We start from the raw sequence: 19448 nt of genomic DNA, 5'->3' as shown, positions 1-19448 counted from the left end.
ATGATCAGTCTATAATTTTAATGGTAGGTTTATTTGAACAGTGAGAGACAGAATAACAACAAAAAAATCCAGAAAAACGCATGTCAAAAATGTTAGAAATTGATTTGCATTTTAATGAGGGAAATAAGTATTTGACCCCTCTGCAAAACATGACTTAGTACTTGGTGGCAAAACCCTTGTTGGCAATCACAGAGGTCAGAAGTTTCTTGTAGTTGGCCACCAGGTTTGCACACATCTCAGGAGGGATTTTGTTCCACTCCTCTTTGCAGATCTTCTCCAAGTCATTAAGGTTTTGAGGCTGACGTTTGGCAATTCGAACTTTCAGCTCCCTCCACAGATTTTCTATGGGATTAAGGTCTGGAGACTGGTTAGGCCACTCCAGGACCTTAATGTGCTTCTTCTTGTGCCACTCCTTTGTTGCCTTGGCCGTGTGTTGTGGGTCATTGTCATGCTGGAATACCCATCCAAGACCCATTTTCAATGCCCTGGCTGAGGGAAGGAGGTTCTCACCCAAGATTTGACGGTACATGGCCCCGTCCATCATCCATTTGATGCAGTGAAGTTGTCCTGTCCCCTTAGCAGAAAAACACCCTCAAAGCATAATGTTTCCACCTCCATGTTTGACGGTGGAGATGGTGTTCTTGGGGTCATAGGCAGCATTCCTCCTCCTCCAAACACGGCGAGTTGAGTTGATGGCAAATAGCTCAATTTTGGTGTCATCTGACCACAACACTTTCACCCAGTTCTCCTCTGAATCATTCAGATGTTCATTGGCAAACTTCAGACGGCCCTGTATATGTGCTTTCTTGAGCAGGGGGACCTTGCGGGCGCTGCAGGATTTCAGTCCTTCACGGCGTAGTGTGTTACCAATTGTTTTCTTGGTGACTATGGTCCCAGCTACCTTGAGATCATTGACAAGATCCTCCCGTGTAGTTCTGGGCTGATTCCTCATCGTTCTCATGATCATTGCAACTCCACGAGGTGAGATCTTGCATGGAGCCCCAGGCCGAGGGAGATTGACAGTTATTTTGTGTTTCTTCCATTTGCGAATAATCGCACCAACTGTTGTCACCTTCTCACCAAGCTGCTTGGCGATGGTCTTGTAGCCCATTCCAGCCTTGTGTAGGTCTACAATCTTGTCCCTGACATCCTTGGAGAGCTCTTTGGTCTTGGCCATGGTGGAGAGTTTGGAATCTGATTGATTGATTGCTTCTGTGGACAGGTGTCTTTTATACAGGTAACAAACTGAGATTAGGGGCACTCCCTTTAAGAGTGTGCTCCTAATCTCAGCTCATTACCTGTATAAAAGACACCTGGGAGCCAGAAATCTTTCTGATTGAGAGGGGGTCAAATACTTATTTCCCTCATTAAAATGCAAATCAATTTCTAACATTTTTTACATGCGTTTTTCAGGATTTTTTTTTTTGTTATTCTGTCTCTCACTGTTCAAATAAACCTACCATTAAAATTATAGACTGATAATTTCTTTGTCAGTGGGCAAACGTACAAAATCAGCAGGGGATCAAATACTTTTTTCCCTCACTGTAGCTCTCTCATGACTGTTTACATTGTTCAGCCTGAGAGCACTGGCACAATAGACTGATAGGACGTAATAAGCTCTATTGTAAAGGTTAGACATCGTTACTAGGGATGTCATTATTCACATGACACTGATAGCTTGCCTGTATGATTCCCTGGAAAAAGGCTGTCACATACATAATCTGGTCAACATAACTGTGGGTGTGCAGAGTGTCCACGCACTAGGGATCCACAAACACACAGAGAGAGAGAGGTCTGTGGTGCAGTCTGCGGGGTCTGGACTGTAGTTCCAAATCAAATCGTATTTGTCACATGCACCGAATACAACGGGTGTAGACTTTACCGTGAAATGCTTGCTTACGAGCCCTTCCCAACGATGCAGAGTTATAAAAAAAAAATACATAATAATAATAATAATAATGATACAAATAAAAATAGTAACACAAGGAATAAAATACACAATAATGAAGCTATATACAGGGAGTACCAGTACCAGATCAATGTGCAAGGGGACGAGGTATTTGAGGTAGATATGTACATGAAGGCAGGGTAAAGTGACTAGGCATCAGGATAGATAATAATAAGAGTAAAATAAAGAACAGTGTAGCAGCAGTGTGTGTGTGTTGAGTGTCAGTATAGTGTGTGTGAGTGATTGTGTGTATACACTGAGTGTACAAAACATTTTGAACGTCTGCTCTTTCCATGACATAGACTGACCAGGTGAAAGCTATGATCCCTTATTGATGTGACTTATTAAATCCACTTCAATCAGTGTAGATGAAGGGGAGGAGACAGGTTATAGAATGATTGTTAAGCCTTGAGACTATTGAGACATGGATTGTGTATGTGTGCCATTCAGAGGGTGAATGGGCAAGACAAACGATTTAAGTGCCTTTGAATGGGGTATGGTAGTAGGTGCCAGGCGCACCGGTTTGTGTCAAGAACTGCTACGCTGCTGGGTTTTTCACGCTCAACAGTTTCCACCACCCAAAGGACATCCAGCCAACTTGACACAACTGTGGGAAGCATTGGAGTCAACATGGGCTAGCATCCCTGTGGAACGCTTTCGACACCTTGTAGAGTCCATTCCCCGACGAATTGAGGCTGTTCTGAGGGCAAAAGGGGAGGTTGCAAGTGCAACTCAATATTAGGAAGGTGTTCTTTATGTTTTGTACACTCAGTGTACATCGTCTTGTGAGTGTGCATAGACGAGTCAGTGCAGGATAGGGTCAATGCAGATAGTCTGGGTAACCATTTAATTAACTATTGAGCGCTATTATGGCTATTTAGCAGTCTTATGGCTTGGGGGTAGAAGCTGTCTCGGAGCTTATTGGTCCAAGAGCCGATGCTCCGGTGCCGTTTGTCGGACGGTAGCAGAGTGAACAGTCTATGGCTTGGGTGGCTGAAGTGTTTGGTAATTTTCCGGGCCTTCATCTGACACCACCTGTATTAGAGGTCCTGGATGGCAGTGAGTTCGGTGCCAGTGATGTACTGTGCCGTCCGCGCCACCCTCTGTATCGCTTTGCGGTCGAGGGCAGTGCATTTGTGGTGATGCAGCCAGTCAAGATGCGCTCGATAGTGCAGCTGTATAACTTTTTGAGGATCCGAGGGCCCATGCCAAATCTTTTCAGCCTCCTGAGGGGGAAGAGGTGCTGTCGTGGCCTCTTCACGATTGTTTCGGGTTTGTGTGGACCACGTTAAGTCCATAGTGATGTGGACACCAAGGAACTTGAAGCTCTCGACCTGCTCTACTACAGCCTCTTTCTACTGTATTCCACGATCAGTTCCTTGGTTCCCAGAGGTCTCATTTATTAACTGTGTGTCAATTTCTCACAGAATGTTGGCGTACGTGGAGGTTCTAGGATTTGCGTGTGCAACTAATTTAATGGGATTTATCAAACTGTCGCACACAACAGATATGCATGTTTTCATTGATAAATCAGAGCCATACTATATTTGTGCACTCGTAAAGGAGCGTTACAACCCCGCCTCAAACGCCCTCCATTCACCTTTTATGGTAACAGAAATGCCCTATGATTTGCCTTATGCCCTATGATGTTCTGTATGATTTGGAGATGTTGGAACTGGGCCATGACAGTTTCTAAAATAAAGCGCAATGGCAAATTTGATCACATTTATGTAGAGGTGTGGGCAGAATGTTTTAATCTTTTTCAGTGACTTTTTCAAACAAAAAATGCATGCCATCTATAGCGAGTGCTAAACACTGGCAGCGCATTCTGCAAGTTTGATTGTCTATTCGAACAATGTAAAAGTGCGAGGACAGACGCTGGGAGACGAGAAGCAAGTACAGGGAGTGAACATTTATTGAGAAAAACAGAAAGGAACAAAACACCGACAGCGTCTGGACAACGGAAAACGAAACAACATTAATGCTGGCACGGGGATCAAACAGAGGAACAGGCAGATATTCGGGAGGTAATTAAGCCGTGTTGAAGTTCAGGTGAGTGAAGTGCTGATGCGCTGATGCGCGTAACGATGGTGACAGGTGTACGTAATGATGGGCAGCCTGGCACCCTCGAGAGTGGGAGCAGGCTTGACAAAAAGTAAATGCTACACCACACAAATGTTGTTCAATATTTTGATTATCAATAGATGATGGTGTTTTTATCTCCTGCCTTTGTATAGGCTCTGAATTTAAACAGGCTATGATGTTGCACGCCTATCGCACAGCAATACTGTAGCCTACTGTATACCCATACTGTCAAGTATTGTAAATAGGCTACTGGCCTATTTACTTTAGAGCATATTTGGCTAACATTTGTTGTGTAGTGGGAGTAAACCAGTTGTCATGTCAGAAAATGAGAGATGTGATTTAGGCCTATATAATAAAATAATAATAATATGCCATTTAGCAGACGCTTTTATCCAAAGCGACTTACAGTCATGTGTGCATACATTTTTACGTATGGGTGGTCCCGGGGATCGAACCCACTACCCTGGCGTTACAAGCGCCGTGCTCTACCAATTGAGCTACAGAGGACCACAAAGAAACACATTAGTCTACATGCTGCCATGCGATCTCCTTGCCAACGGCAAATGCATCTGTTTTATCAATAGGCCTACGTTATGTTTTCATTAGCCTACCATTATAATTATTGTGCATCAAACACCTCCATTTCCATCAAAATAACAATATTTGCTTGCAATACAATTGATCAACCACTAGAAGTTGTGCGGACGCATGGTTTCAGATTTGAGTGGAGATGCGCACACTTTCCCGTCAAGTTCAAAACTGCTAAATACCAACCTGGCGCACGCAACATTTAGTCTTTAGTCTTTTTTGTGTGCACTCACCTTTGATAAATGAGGCTCCGGGGAAGCTCGCTGTCAGGCCTGACACATCAGTGCTCAGTGTGATGAATGAGAGGTCAGCAGGTCAGACCAGTCAATGAGACATCACAGCCAGGCTCTGACTCAGACAACAGCAATCAACTACTGCACACTTCACTTCTCCACCTAAAACACAATGTACTACAGGATACCTCAATTGTGCATATATTAGAAAGGAAAGGGAGACTTCTATATTTGAAATGTTTGTCAGAATATCCTTTTGGATTACCTTGAGGATAATCTTGAGGAGCTAAGCAAATATGGTTTTTCTTGAACTTTTTTTCCCTTTCCAGATATAAATTGATTTAGAAAAAAATATGGCTTTTAACATTCTGTTTTTAAAGCAGTGGGAATGGCATCTCAGTCATCCATTTAGGTCTTGTCCTTAACATAATTTCAGTTACCCGTAAAGTTTGTAAATACTTTGTTAAGGGTCCAATGCAGCCGTTTTTATTTCAATATCAAATCATTTCTGGGTAACAATTAAGTACCTTAACGTGATTGTTTTCAATTAAAATGGTCAAAAAGAAACAAAAATAGCCTCTTAGCAAAATGCAATTTCTCAAGCAAGTATTTTGAGTGGTCAGAGAGGGGCCTAATGGGAGGAGCGTAATGGGAGGGATGTTTAACCTGAAAACGAACTGGCAGAGAGGAGGGCAAACTCTCTTTGTTATTGGTCTATTAACTTATAACCCACCCAGCCAAACAAGCTGACATTTCTGTCTTTTGAAACAGCGCTTACACTAAAAGTGTATTATCATAATTTCCACAATTTCACAGTATTATTCCAACCTCCTAGTGTGCAAAATATATGTAAAGCACATGAAAATCCCTATTGTAACTGCACTGACCCTTTTCAGGATATGCCTGCACTTCTTCAGATTCACAAATTTGCCCTGCTTGTTATGAACGACGTACCCGTCATCTCCAGTTAGCCAAACTCAGCTCATCTGGGGGCTGAAAATCTCTTTCTGGCAGATGTGTGACAGTTGCACATCTCCGGCTGCAAATGGAAGTCGTGCCTACCCAGCACAGCTACACAAAAGCTTTCTTGGCGCTCCAAACAATTTGTTGGGATAAGTGTGTTTGTGCAAGCATGCATTTTTCCTAATTTGTTCTCTGTCAGGCGCAGGTTTGCCTGTTGCCAACCTGCGGGGGTGCTGGAGGGTTTGGTTAGCCGTGCCAGGAAGAGTTGGCATGCAGTATGGAGGCGGGGAGATACTCATGCAGCAGTTCTTCTCTCCCTCTCCCCATCAGCGGAGAGAATAAACCGCAGACTAAAGCACATAGCCTCCAAACCTCTATTGCATCATGCCAAGAAGATACAGCCTTTACACAGCCTGCTTCCCTCTCCAGTCTCCACGTGACTGGAGGTCTCCTACAGTACAGCCCCCAACCTTCTCCCTCTGCCAACACACAGCGCACCACTGCCCCCCAGCCACCTACCCTCTCCCCAGCTAATGTACAGAGCGGTTCCCCACCCCCCACCCTCCCCAGGGCAATGCTGCATGAAATTCAGTGGTTCTCCCTTAACCCTGCTTCATTCACACGTGTCTGATTGATCACCTCTCTCTAGGTTTGCGCTAGCCTCTGACCAGCTGTATAGTCGTTGTGCTGTGAAGTACACCACACCACACAGTACCACAACACCACACAGCACCACCACAGCACAACACCACACAGCATCACAGCACCACACAGCACCACAACACAGCACCACACAACACAGAATCACAATACCACACCGCACCACACAGCACCACACAGCACTACACAACACCACACAGCACCACACAGCACCACACCACACAGCACCACACCACGCAACACCACACCACACCACAGCACCACACAACACCACACAACACCACACAGCACCACACCACACCACACAACACCACACCACACAGCACCAAACCACACAGCACCACACCACACAACACCACACCACACAGCAACACACAGCACCACACCACACAGCACAGCAGCCTCCCCTCCCCTGCATAGACCCTCCAAACTGCAGCAATTAATGTTAACAGTTCCTTATGGAGCAGGAGTTTAAGCTGCTTTGAGGCCAGGCAGGGGTAATACATCACAGAGGGGGAGAATATGACAGCTATTCTAACATGTAGAGGAAATTCACAAAGAGGCTCTCACACTACAGCTGCAAGCGCAGTCTTCAGAATTCCCAATAGTTGTCCACCCCACAAGTGTGTGGAGAAATCCGATTTTTTAGTATGGGATCGGACCTCTCCACCCTCTGCCACCCAGCAGGGACTGGGGATAGGGTTACCCCTCAGGGGTCATTCCTCTTCCTGCTTTACCCTCCAGACTGCTGCAGTGCTGGCCTCTATGTGGCTTTCACTTTATGTTTTGCCATTTTTTCCTTCAATGGAAGAGTCATGAGCTGCTTGGCAGCGAGACAGTCTCCTCTCTGTAGTACTCCCCCCCCTCCCACCGAGATACACAGGAGAGGAAATTAAGTATGGAGCTCATTGGAGACATTTATTTCGGGCTAAATCATACTGGCCGAATTATATACTGTAGGTCATGTTTGTTTTTTATGACCCTCCATACTTCATTGTTCATAAAAGAGAAAGCATCTTAGCCTTTCTTCAAATGTATGTGGATCGATAAGCCAATATATCATTTGTTGTGTGTGAAGACTTTTGACTGCCATGCCATGGAGCTTTTTGTCTTTGGCGCTAAAAGGCCAGATCAATTTGCCATGCATGCTATTGGATAGCATTGTCCTTGTCTTTATGAAGACTGGATGAAAGTGGACAGTATGTAATTCAGTTGACAACCATGACATGCTGTACGTCTGGTAGAGTTCAAACTAATAACGAACCCCACTAAGGCTCAAAGACATATTTGTCTCCACATTGTTGAAAAGGCATTTTGAGGCCTTTTTGAAGGTGCTTTAAAAGCAATGACTGCTTGAATTGTCCATTTTCTTTCAATCTCCACCCAGACGCTGTACCCACAGCATGTAAAATAATATTGGACATTGCTAAATAAGTGTGTGCAATTCTGTGTCCCAACACTAAGACACTATAAAACGTTCAATGCTATTATAGGAACAAAGTACAACTGTGTACCGAAACTGCCCTCAAAGCTTTCCATCCAACTCTCAAATCCCACCTATTGTATGAATGTGACCACACAACAAGTCACATGCATCCTAATATATCATAGTCCTCTGTCTGACACCAGTTCGAAACCCAACAAAACTTAATTTCTCATCATGTGAAATCACATGATGATGTCATCTCCATCCCTTAGATCACCTGGAATCTCCTTTTGATGAGTGCAATCTGTCTGTGTGTTCACAGGTGGTGGACTGCTCCTAGGTCAAAATCTACACACCTCCATGCCTGGCTGCCCCTCCGCCCAGTGCACCGTAGAGAGCTCATAATTGCCCTGCCGCAAGGAATGGGACAGAGGACTTTTAGGACGGCCTGGGCTTCAATCACAGCTGTGGAGTTTGCCAAAGCTTCACTGCGGCTTTCATAGTGTTGCTATTAAGAGCCCCCACACACAACAGAGCCTGAATACAGATGGGAAAACAGGGATTCCTCCGTAGCTCAACACACAGGTCTGAACTCTATCAATGATCTTCATCAGACTGTCCATTGCATTACAATGTTCATTCTTAGGATATGAAAGTAAATGTCATGAATCTGACTGAAGGTTCTGTGATCCCTGGAAGAACAGGTGAGGGGAGAGATCCCTAATTTAGCCCTCAGCGATCCCAGCTTGGTGCTGCTTAATGCATATGAGTTACGCTAATGAGGTCTGATCCGAATGTTCTCTGGAGACATTCTTTTCTGTGTGAGTAATTTTCGTAATAAAAGTGACTGCACTCAGGCTCTGAGGGCACTCACTCTCTCTTTGAAGGTCTTACATGAAGCAGAGTCACTGGAGAGCTGTCTGGCATGCACAGGCCTGAAATAGGCACACATTTGCTATAACTCTCTTTGAATTAGTTATTTACAATCTTTGCAATTGTTTTTTTTGCATGGAGACTGAATTCATTGTCTTTCACCACTTTATTCTAGTATGAAAAATGTATGCACTCACTAACTGTAAGTCGCTCTGGATAAGAGCGTCTGCTAAATGACTAAAATGTAAAATGTATTCTGTTGCCTATAGGCCTACCTTTATGTTAGTGTTTATGTTCATTTTTGCTGTTCATGTCTTATCAATATTTGCTTGGAGCTATGGACTAAATTACTTAATGGCAATAACACTGGATGCATTCTTATCACTTGTACAGTAATTCCTCCTGGTCGATATGGGAGAACTAACGGGGAATATTAGAATTTGCCTTTCTTGGCTCAAAATGTGATATCATCATGAAACATTCTAATTAAAATTATTTTAAATATATTTTGTATGCCTATTGTATTTTAATTATCCACCCTAATGTTGATTTTCCACACTGTAAGCTAAATTGGCGTGGTCAAAATGAATCTATAGATATAGTTAAGACATCAGAGACAGTAATGAGTGGTTGAGATAACAACATTATAGTGAGGGATCGAGGATTCTCCTCAAAGCTTTGTCCCTTAAAGAATATAAACTGGGTCCATGTGCCCGGCTCCCCGTTCATCATGGCACTACAGACAAAGACAAAATGTGCCTTTGAATGGGGTATGGTAGTAGGTGCCATGCGCACCGGTTTGAGTGTGTCAAGAACTGCAACGCTGCTGGGTTTTTCACGCTCAACAGTTTCCCGCGTGTATCAGGAATGGTCCACCACCCAAAGGACATCCAGCCAACTTGACACAACTGTGGAAAGTATTGGAGTCAACACGGGCCAGCATTCCTGTGGAACGCTTTTGACACCTTGTAGAGTCCATCAGAACTGAAGAATTGAGGCTGTTCTGAGGGCAAAAGGAGGTGCAACTAAGTTAATATAGGAACGTGTTCCAAATGTTTTGTACACTCAGTGTAGATCTTCATCGTATCTGAGCCTACAACACAGCCCTGGACTTCCCTACTGGATTTACTTACATTTACATAATTTAGCAGACATTCTTATCCAGGGTGACTTACTGGCGCATTATGGTGAAGTGCCTTGCTCAAGGGCACATCAGCAGATGTTTCACCTAATCGGCTTGGGGATTCGAACCAGTGACCTTTCTGTTACTGGCCCAACGCTCTTAAGCGCTATAGGCTACCTGCCGCCCCACTGGCTGGCTGTGGCGCAGCAGTTGGCACCTTCTTGCTGAAACTGAAATGCTGTGTGTTGAAACACTTGCAATTGAGTTGCTTCTGTGTTGAGCACATGCAGCTGACATCACAATATATCAGATGGCATATCCACATATATAAAGATTTTCAGGACAATTTACTTTAGACTGTGAAGATCTAAGCAGAAATGTTGATTGACAAGAATAGAATGCTCTCTCCAGTGACTTCACTCTAATACGCCTATACACATGGCCTATGGACTACTATTCTATACAGTGGGGGAAAAAAGTATTTAGTCAGCCACCAATTGTGCAAGTTCTCCCACTTAAAAAGATGAGAGAGATCTGTAATTTTCATCATAGGTACACGTCAACTATGACAGACAGAATGAGGTAAAACAAATCCAGAAAATCACATTGTAGGATTTTTTATGAATTTGTTTGCAAATGATGGTGGAAAATAAGTATTTGGTCAATAACAAAAGTTTCTCAATACTTTGTTATATATCCTTTGTTGGCAATGACACAGGTCAAACGTTTTCTGTAAGTCTTCACAAGGTTTTCACACACTGTTGCTGGTATTTTGGCCCATTCCTCCATGCAGATCTCCTCTAGAGCAGTGATGTTTTGGGGCTGTCGCTGGGCAACACAGACTTTCAACTCCCTCCAAAGATTTTCTATGGGGTTGAGATCTGGAGACTGGCTAGGCCACTCCAGGACCTTGAAATGCTTCTTACGAAGCCACTCCTTCGTTGCCCGGGCGGTGTGTTTGGGATCATTGTCATGCTGAAAGACCCAGCCACGTTTCATCTTCAATGCCCTTGCTGATGGAAGGAGGTTTTCACTCAAAATCTCACGATACATGGCCCCATTCATTCTTTCCTTTACATGGATCAGTCGTCCTGGTCCCTTTGCAGAAAAACAGCCCCAAAGCATGATGTTTCCACCCCCATGCTTCACAGTAGGTATGGTGTTCTTTGGATGCAACTCAGCATTCTTTGTCCTCCAAACACGACGAGTTGAGTTTTTACCAAAAAGTTATATTTTGGTTTCATCTGACCATATGACATTCTCCCAATCCTCTTCTGGATCATCCAAATGCACTCTAGCAAACTTCAGACGGGCCTGGACATGTACTGGCTTAAGCAGGGGGACACGTCTGGCACTGCAGGATTTGAGTCCCTGGCGGCGTAGTGTGTTACTGATGGTAGGCTTTGTTACTTTGGTCCCAGCTCTCTGCAGGTCATTCACTAGGTCCCCCCGTGTGGTTCTAGGATTTTTGCTCACCGTTCTTGTGATCATTTTGACCCCACAGGGTGAGATCTTGCGTGGAGCCCCAGATCGAGGGAGATTATCAGTGGTCTTGTATGTCTTCCATTTCCTAATAATTGCTCCCACAGTTGATTTCTTCAAACCAAGCTGCTTACCAATTGCAGATTCAGTCTTCCCAGCCTGGTGCAGGTCTACAATTTTGTTTCTGGTGTCCTTTGACAGCTCTTTGGTCTTGGCCATAGTGGAGTTTGGAGTGTGACTGTTTGAGGTTGTGGACAGGTGTCTTTTATACTGATAACAAGTTCAAACAGGTGCCATTAATACAGGTAATGAGTGGAGGACAGAGGAGCCTCTTAAAGAAGAAGTTACAGGTCTTTGAGAGCCAGAAATCTTGCTTCTTTGTAGGTGACCAAATACTTATTTTCCACCATAATTTGCAAATAAATAAATTAAAAATCCTACAATGTGATTTTCTGGAGAAAAAAAATCTAAATTTGTCTGTCATAGTTGACGTGTACCTATGATGAAAATTACAGGCCTCTCTCATCTTTTTAAGTGGGAGAACTTGCACAATTGGTGGCTGACTAAATACTTTTTTTCCCCACTGTATCACAGGAGGTTGGTGGCACCTTAATTGGGTAGGACAGGCTTGTGGTAATGGCTGGAGCGGAATGATTGGAATGGTATCAAATACATCAAACACATGGTTTCCATGTGTTTGATGCCATTTCATTTACCTTGTTCCAGCCATTATTATGAGCCGTCTTCCCCTCAGCAGTCTCCACTGGTATATATTCTTAAAGTTCGACTTAGGGCACGAAAAATTGTCCAACTCAGCCTCTTTCAAAATTTTCAAACAGAAATGGGATGTGCCTTTGGTGGTTCATCAATATGTCATTCTGGTCATGCGTAGCTAGTACATTAGCTAAGCTAGCCACTGTAGCTAGCCAGTAACTCCTCCTGTATGTGTTCACGTCATTTCACAGGATTTGTTTTTGGACGGAAGCTGTAGAGATCGGTAAGAAATGGCACTTCTGTAGCCACATATCTTATTCATCCATTTTATTACATTTTTGTTGCATTAAATGACCTGGTATGATGGTGCATTGATCCGTTATACAGTTTAAAGCCGTTATTTATTCATTTTTTACCCAAAGTCGACCTATAACATGGAGAACATTACAGTCAACATATGCATGTGGTTATAAGAATAAAGATAAACAATAATTTATTTGAATAATTGGATAACTTCACAAACAAAGTGACAAACTCAACCCTGTCACAGTCTCACAACTCTGTTATGATCAAACAAAGTGACAAACTCAACCCTGTCACAGTCTCACAACTCTGTTATGATCAAACAAAGTGACAAACTCAACCCTGTCACAGTCTCACAACTCTGTTATGATCAAACAAGTCATGGGGTTGAGTGTGACTGGGTTGAGTGGTGCTCCTCATGTGGTGAACAACAGGAGACCACATGGCATGCATGAAATTAGGAAATTGCATATATTTTTGCAATAAATAAGTTTTGATAAGTAATTGTTTTCTATCTTTTTTGCTGTTATTGAGAAGTGGAAACTTCTAGGAGCAACAACAGCTCAGCCCCGAAGTGGTAGGCCACACAAGCTCACAGAACGGGACCGCCGAGTGCTGAAACACGTAGCGTGTAAAAATCACCTGTCCTCGGTTGCAACACTCACTACCGAGTTCCAAACTGCCTCTTTTTATTTATTTTATTTTATTTCACCTTTATTTAACCAGGTAAGCCAGTTGAGAACAAGTTCTCATTTACAACTGCGACTTGGCCAAGATAAAGCAAAGCAGTGCGATAAAAACAACAACAACACAGAGTTACATATGGAATAAACAAAACGTACAGTCAATAACACAATAGAAAATCTATATACAGTGTGTGCAAATGTAGTAAGTTATGGAGGTAAGGCAACACATAGGCCATAGTGCAAAATAATTACAATTTAGTATTAACACTGGAGTGATAGATGTGCAGAAGATGATGTGCAAATAGAGATACTGCGGTGCAAATGAGCAAAATAAATAACAATGTAAATAACAATATGGGGATGAGGTAGTTGGGTGGGCTAATTACAGATGGGCTGTGTACAGGTGCAGTGATCGTTAAGCTGCTCTGACAACTGATGCTTAAAGTTAGTGAAGGAGATAAGTGTCTCCAGCTTCAGAGATATTTGCAGTTCATTCGAGTCAGATATACCTGCTGGAACGCAGTGGCGGCTGGTGAAAAATATTCTCGGTGGGGCTGTGCCATACTTTTTTTTTCCTGTAACCATCGCGATATATTTTAACACAAACTGCAGGACAGCAGTGCTCAGTGAAACATTCAGTAATTATTTAATGCCAATATTAAAAAGTTGAGGCATTCTTACACAAAAACATATTACACAAACCCAAGCCTTTCATTTGCATTTAAAGTGAACTTTTCACCATTGGTAGTAAACAGGCAACGCAACAGGCATGCTGTCAGAACAGAGTGGAAAGTGGACAATAACATGAAATTATTATAAAGTTTATAGGAAATCTTACACTGTATAAAAGGATGTATAATATAGAAATGGATATCAAGTGGATGAACTCAAACCTTTGACTGGAAGAATAGCATACAGTATTTTATGATCATACTAAATGTGACTAATTGTTAATGTGCTCCAGAACTGCAACAATTAATTGATACAAACAACATATATACAGTAATATTAGCAAAGACACTATTAAGACTTTCTAGAGTACCATATATAACTGGATTTTTTATGCTAAGGTCAACTATATACAAAGAAACATGCGGCCAGAGCTGCTCTGTGTGTGTGTGTCTGTCATCTTATTTGTACAGGAATTTTGCCCGTCTGTCCTTCTGAGTGGCAAACCTCTCAATGACCCTTTGATTAAAGTCAGGAATGTCCCTGACAAGTTTCTTCTCCATGGAGAGCATGGCCAGAGCGTTCAGGCGATCCTGTGTCATGCTGTTTCTCAGGAAGGTCTTGATCCTTTTCAGTGTAGAGAAGCACCTTTCTGACTCAGCAGTTGTCATGGGTGTGGTGATGAGGATCTTGAGGAGGCTGGCAGTCTCTGTGAAAGTGCTCTGAAGGTTGTTCTCCATGAAGAACTGGTACAGGGGCACTGCACCACTACAAGCCTTGAACTCACTGTTCTCATAGATGAGGGACAGTTCGGTTTTGAGCTTGGCCTTGTTCAACATGGGGTACGCCTCCACGGTTGTTTCAAGCGCTGTATCGGGGAACTTCACACTGTGTTGTGGGAACAACTCTCCGTGCAATAGTGTTGCGCTGATGAGGTGCTGGGTGAAGGAGAACCTCTCTTTGGCATGACTCAGGATGGTATCACATACCTGTAAAAGATACATCATCAGCTTTAATTTGCAATTAAGCTATTTTGATGCAAGTGATCCTGACTGACACATGCCTATGTCCAACTCAAGTATATGATTACCAAGGTGCTGATTGTTCAGGGTTTTGGCTACATACTACCAGGCCTGAAAATAGTTCTAGGGGGAAACACTGACAATTACATCACAACTTACCTCTATAGCCAACCTCTGTTGTTCTCCTGGTCCCAGCATCCTCCGTCGCTTGATGGGCTGTTGCTGCTCGTCAGATGCGCTGTCCCCACACAAAGAGGGAATTGAGGCCCTGGGTCCAAAAAATAAAGTTTAATTTGATAACTTGCAATCAGACTTCTTAACTCACTGTAATTCCCCCTCAACACACAACCAGTGACTTTATATATATATATATATATATATATATATATATATATATATATATATATATATATATATATATATATATATATATATATATATATATATATAGACAGACAGACAGACAGACAGACAGACAGATAGTGTGTATATACACACAAACTATGTCTAGTAACTGCTTTTAACCTGTGATGTACATAATTAACTGATGTTATTACGTTTTAAAGCCTTTTTCTATTACATTTGTGAGAGGGATGCAACATCATTTTGTTCTGCTGTGCACTTAGCAATAAAGTTAATCTTCAATAACAACTAGGCCTCTTCTAGAAATTGACCTGGTGGACACCTGAATAATTATTACAAACTGTGTAGTACTTTCCTGCATTATTATCAACGTCTGATTGTGTCTTCTCTTTCCTTTTAAAATACTAAAACAAATATAATTGTGACGGCTCTATGATAATCACTCACTTTGATGACCAGACACATTTAGGCTTTTAAACTGTTGTAAGTGAACTATTCATCTTTCTAACAACATCTTTATCAGCCAATAGTAAATATAGTTATTTACCTGATTGTTAGCATGCTGTCTGTGAACCTCTGGACAAGTGCTTTAATGAAGACAGGGTCGATGTTCCTCTTCTGCAGCTGGCTGAAAAGCATGTCCACATTTGGCATGATCTTGTGGAACAGTGCCAGGAAAAAACAGAAAGCCTCGTCTTCGAGCATCCTCACAAAGCCCCCCGCCTCTCTGACAGTCGGGGCATCAAAGTTCCCAGAGTCTCTGATGGTCTGGAAACACGTTAGGAGGTCATCCCTGTACTCGTACACAGTGTTTACAGCGCGACTGTGGAAGTTCCACCGTGTTGTAGAGGCTCTGGGGAGTCTATGCGCAACCACTTCGTCAAGCACGGTGGTTCGCTTGGGAGACCTGGAGAAGAAAGCAGAAAATCCTGCAAGGTCGGAAAAGAAAGTGCCGATCCTGGGGATGCGTGAAGTAGCCTGCTGCATGATGAGGTTCAGCTGATGTGCATAGCAGTGGACGTAGTGCGCATTTTCGTACACATCCACTATTTTACGCTGCACTCCGCCAGTGGCTCCCCTCATCACACTTGCTCCGTCGTAAGCCTGGGCAATAAGTTTGGCCTTTTGTCCATGTGAGAGTATGGTGCTGAGCCTCTCCAGCAGCGCTGTAGCGATGGTGTCGGCGGTTGCGTTCTCGATCAAAATGAACTCGAAAAAACGCTCTTGGACGTTACTTTTAGCATCGATGTAGCGTATCACAAGCACCAACTGGCAGTGGGTGGAAACGTCAGTCGTCTCGTCAGCTTGAATGGCGATAAAATCAGCACTCTTTACTTCCTCCAGGATGTAATCCTTAAGCACTGACAGCATACAGTCCAACAGCTCGTTCTGTATCGTCTTTGACGTGCCCTTAAAAACGGTAGCTGTCTTCAGGTGCTCCTCCAGCACACTGTCGAGGGAGGCAACAAAATCCACTAAGCCCCGGAAAATGCCGGGGTTGTCCGAGGAGTCAGTCTCCTCGTGCCCACGCAAGGCCAACTCAAAAGCCCCACAGAACTTCACACAATCGATAATTTTGGATAGAATGTGCCTGTTTTTATCCACCTCCTCATTGTGTTTCCTCACCGCAATCCTGTGGCCGTCATCCAGCTGCGTAGCAATGTTCACCCTTCCTAATACAGCTAGCTTTACAGAGTTGTCCATGTGTGCCCTGGTGTTCTCATGTTTCTTTACCTTCTCTGACAGGTGCTTCATATCCCTCACTCCGGTACCTGTCCATGCTGAATCTGACCCCGTCGTTTTAAAAAGCAAGCACGGAAAGCAAAATAAAGCATTAGCATCAGTGCACCCAGCTAGCCAAGCCTTCCTGGTGTACCAGCTACGGGAGAAGCCGCGCATATACTGCTTCCCTTTCTCGCTAGCCTGCTGTCTGATTGAGAGGTCAGGTTGATCTGGGCCCAGCTCTTTCACCCGAACTTTCTCTGACAAAGTTCTCCTCTCAAACGGATCTTGGAGGAGAGATTTCACCGAGTTAGGGTTGGGTCTTGGAGGAGTAACGTTTGCGCTCACCATTGTCGTCTAGTAAAAATGGCGCCACTGGAGCCCGGTCCTTATTTTATCAGGGGCGAGCTTGGGGCGATAAAATAATCGCCCTCCTTGGATTCGAATTAAAATCGCTGATTAGCTACATTTTATGTCATACATTCATATCTTAAATTAGCAATTGGCTTAACTGCTACGTAGACCCGCCTCCTCGGGGCACTTTCTGTATCGCCCAGAGCTGACGAGGCGTTTGACAGGCAGAGGAAAGGTTGCGAATATGATTTTCTATCATATCTTACACATATTACTGTGTGCATTCCATATTTCAAACACACAAATATTGACATACTGATGTTTTTATTATTATTATTATTATTATTATTATTATTTATTTTTTTTTTAAATAATTTTATTTAAGGGGGCGGCGCCCTAGCGCCCTCTATCGGCCAGCCGCCACTGCTGGAACGCATACTACGGGTGGGTGTTTCTATGGTGACCAATGATCTAAGATAAGGCGGGGATTTGCCTAGAAGGGATTTATAGATGACCTGGAGCCAGTGGGTTTGGCGACGAATATGTAGTGAGGGCCAGCCAACGAGAGCGTACAGGTCACAATGGTGGGGAGTATATGGGGCTTTGGTGACAAAACGGATGGCACTGTGATAGACTACATCCAATTTGCTGAGTAGAGTGTTGGAAGCTATTTTGTAAATGACATCGCCGAAGTCAAGGATCGGTCGGATAGTCAGTTTTACGAGGGCATGTTTAGCAGCATGAGTGAAGGAGGCTTTGTTGCAAAATAGGAAGCCGATTCTAGATTTAACTTTGGATTGGAGATGCTTAATGTGAGTCTGGAAGGAGAGTTTAAGGTCTAACCAGACACCTAGGTATTTGTAGTTGTCTAAGTCAGACCTGCCGAGAGTAGTGATTCTAGTCGGGCGGCGGGTGCAAGCAACGTTTGATCGAAGAGCATGCATTTAGTTTTACTAGCGTTTAAGAGCAGTTGGAGGCCACGGAAGGAGTGTTGTATGGCATTGAAGCTCGTTTGGAGGTTTGTTAACACAGTGTCCAGTGAAGGGCCAGATGTATACAAACCGGTGTCGTCTGCGTAGAGGTGGATCTGAGAGTCACCAGCAGCAAGAGCGACATCATTGATATACACAGAGAATAGAGTCTGACCGAGAATTGAACCCTGTGGCACCCCCATAGAGACTGCCAGAGGTCCAGACAACAGCCCCCCCCCCCCCCCCCCCCCCCCCCCCCGATTTGACACATTGAACTCTATCTGAGAAGTAGTTGGTGAACCAGGCAAGGCAGTCATTTGAGAAACCAAAGCTATTTAGTCTGCCAATAAGAATGCGTGATTGACAGAGTCAAAAGCCTTGGCCAGGTCGATGAAGATGGCTGCACAGTACTGTCTTTTATCGATCGCAGTTATAATATCGTTTAGGACCTTGAACAGGTGCACCCATGACCAGCTCGGAAACCAGATTGCATAGCGGAGAAGGTACGGTGGGATTCGAAATGGTCGGTGATCTGTTTGTTAACTTGGCTTTCAAATACTTTCGAAAGGCAGGGCAGGATGGATATAGGTCTGTAACAGTTTGGATCTAGAGTGTCACCCCCTTTGAAGAGGGGGATGACCGCGGCAGCTTTCCAATCTCTGAGGATCTCAGACGATACGAAAGAGAGGTTGAACAGGCTAGTAATAGGGGTTGCGACAATTTTGGCGGCTAATTTTAGAAAGAAAGGGTCCAGATTGTCTCTGGAAGCAACATCAGCTCAATAACTGTTTGTCGGGAACTTCATGAAATGGGTTTCCATGGCTGAGCAGCCACACACAAGCCTAAGATCACCATGTACAATGCCAAGCATCGGCTGGAGTGGGGTAAAGCTCACCGCCATTGGACTCTGGAGCAATGGAAACACGTTCTCTGGAGTAATTAATCACGCTTCACCATCTGGCAGTCAGACAGATTAATCTGGGATCGGCGGATGCCAAGAGAACGCTACCCAATGCATAGTGCCAACTGTAAAGTTTGGTGGAGGAGGAATAATGGGCTGGGGCTGTTTTTCATGGTTCGAGCTAGGCCCCTTAGTTCCAGTGAAGGGAAATCTTAACGCTACAGCATACAATGACATTCTAGATGATTCTGTGCTTCCAACTTTGTGGCAACAGTTTGGGGAAGGTCCTTTCCTGTTTCAGCATGACAATGCCCATGCACAAAGTGAGGTCCATACAGAAATGTTTTGTCGAGATCTGTGTG

This window comes from Coregonus lavaretus, assembly GCF_964263955.1.
Source record: "Coregonus lavaretus genome assembly, chromosome: 33".
In the NCBI taxonomy this organism is placed as follows: Eukaryota; Metazoa; Chordata; class Actinopteri; order Salmoniformes; family Salmonidae; genus Coregonus; species Coregonus lavaretus.
The sequence above is the reverse complement of the archived record's forward strand: the minus strand, read 5'-3'. Positions refer to the sequence as shown.